Here is a 2,466-nt window from a genome sequence, read left to right as displayed (position 1 = left end):
GAGAGACAGAGACACAGAAAGCAAGAAATCACCCCCCAGGAGGGATGGCCACGCCGCAGTCCCTTCTCCTCCATTCTCCTCTAAGGATTTTGGGCACGCACGCACACGCGCCCGGCGTGAGTTTAAGCCACCAGGTCCGGGACTCTAACCATGATCAACCTCATGGGAGTCCAAGGACATAGCCATTACGCCAATTGCTGGTCCCTCCCCCTCTCACTTTCTGTCTCTCTTTCATCAAATTTAAAAATAATAATAGTAATAAATAAAATTAAATAAATAATTCTTTTTTTAGAGATTTTTTTTTTTGCTCTAGGGCATATGCACTCTCCGGAGAGACAGAGAGACAGAAACTGAGAAATTACCCTCCAGGGGAGAAGGCCACACCGCAACCCCTTCTCCTCCATCCTCTTCTAGAGATTTTGGGCACACACACATGCACCTGACATGCATTTAAGCCACTGGGTCCAAGACTTGAACTGCAGTCAACTACATGAAAGTCCAGAGACATAACCATTACTCCATCTGCTAATCCTAAATAAATAATTCTTAAAAAGGAAAAAAAGAGTATTGGGACCAGCAGTTAGCGTAAGGGCTATGTCGCTGGACTCCAATGTAGTTGACTGCGGTTCTCATCCCAGACCCAGTGGTTTAAACTCACGCCGGGTGTGTGTGCGTGCGAGCCCAAGATCCCAAGAGGAGAATGGAGGAGAAGGGATTGTGGCGTGGCCATCACCCTGGGGGGGGGGTTTGTTTCTCACTTTCTGTCTCTCTGTCCCTCTCTGTCTTTCTGGCGAGCATCTCGCCCTATAGCAAAAACCTCTCAAAAAAAAAAAAAAGAGTATTCAGCAGAGATTTGAAGCTCTGAGTAAAGAACTCATAACCCCTCCCTTTCTGTATTCCAGAGCAGACCTCTCTCACTGTCTACTCCAACCAGGCAGAGTAGTCTTCCTGTCCTCCCCAGAGCTGGGAGTCCTCTATACCAGACAAAGGGCCCACGCCTGGGCTGGCTACTTCCTGGACTCCTGACAGCAAGTGCCTGTGGTCCAAATTGGGGTGAGGGGTGCAATCTGAAGCACTCCTGCCATTCATTCATCAGATACCACTGTGCACCAGACCTCAGAGGGACTCCCGGGAATGCACTGGTGAACGCGCTGGAACCCTCACGGCTCTCACAGTTTAGGCCGCAAGGCTAATAAAGAAACTACTCTTCAATGTCGAAAGAAAGCCTGGGGTCAGCAGGCGGCATGGTGGTTAAGCTGGATTCCACATGGCCCACTGTGCTATCTGAGTCCTGGACAAAGCAGCTTGAGAAATAACACCAGGTGCATGTGCGTGCATGTCCCAAATCCCAAGAGAATAGGGGAGAAGGGGCTAGGGTGTGGCCATTTCCCACAGGGATGATTTCTCACTTTCCCTCTGTCTGTCTCTGGTGAGTGCAGGTGCTCTACAGCAAAAAATAAAATACAAACAACTTTAAAAGGGACTAGAGTGGGAAAGAAAGGTAGCTGGTAGGAGGGTGGTTAAGGAGGCTGGATCCCACATGGCTGACTTCAGCACCCCAGGAATTCAGGCACAGGGTGCAGAGAGGAGGTGGGTGGGAGGGTCCTCAGGAGTCCTGGCCCTGCTGTGAGAAGTTGGTTAGACCAGGCCTGCCAAGTGTAGGGCAGCCTCCAGGACACCTGAGCCTTCACTTTAGAAGCTGAGGTTATTTCCAGGCTGGTTTGTTGTCTTGTTTTTGCAAACAGCACAGTAGAGCCTCCTCCCTCCCTCCCTCCCTTTCTCCCCCTCCTTCCAGACCCAGGGGCTATTTATTCCTAGTGACAAGCCAAAGGATCCCAGGGGGGGTGGCCTCAAGGACCTGGAGGGGCCTCTGTCCCTGACAGGCACCGCCAGTCCTCCCTCCCGTGCACAGGGAGGAAGCCAGAGGGTCAGAAACTGCTGAAGTTCCCTCCCCTCTCGGCCAGCACCCCTGCAGCAGTGCCCCATCCACTCGCACTCCTCACCCCTCCCTGAGAAGCCCGAAGAGCACGGGGCCAGGATTAGGGTCCCCCGGGCCTCAAAGGTTAAAACTATTCCTGTACGTGGTGGAAGCGGTTGGAGGTGGGGAGGCTGTTGCTTGACTTGCGCCCCTCAAGCCCCTCGGAGTTGTAGAATAAATAAGTCCCCTGGAAGGTCAAGGCCCAGTGGTGGGGAGGGTCCTCTTTACTCCAAGTTTTCAGAAAACGCATAGATCCCCGCCGACAGGGCCACAACCTCAGAGTCCTAACCGCCCTCCTCGCCCCAGGCTGGGTAGTCTTCACTAACTCAGACTGAGTGACCCTGGGAGGTAAACTGGGGGTGGGGTAGCACTAGGAGGGCCCCCAAGTGGCACCTGGTGCCGCGTCCCACTCCCCTTGCTGGGATTCCCTAGAGCATTGGCCCCCACTAGCAGTGGGGGCGGGGGACGAGGCTGCCGGGAGCGGGCAG

This window comes from Tupaia chinensis, unplaced genomic scaffold (genome assembly GCF_000334495.1).
Source record: "Tupaia chinensis unplaced genomic scaffold, TupChi_1.0 Scaffold000604_1, whole genome shotgun sequence".
NCBI classification, from domain to species: Eukaryota; Metazoa; Chordata; class Mammalia; order Scandentia; family Tupaiidae; genus Tupaia; species Tupaia belangeri.
Note: the sequence above shows the minus strand (reverse complement) of the source record.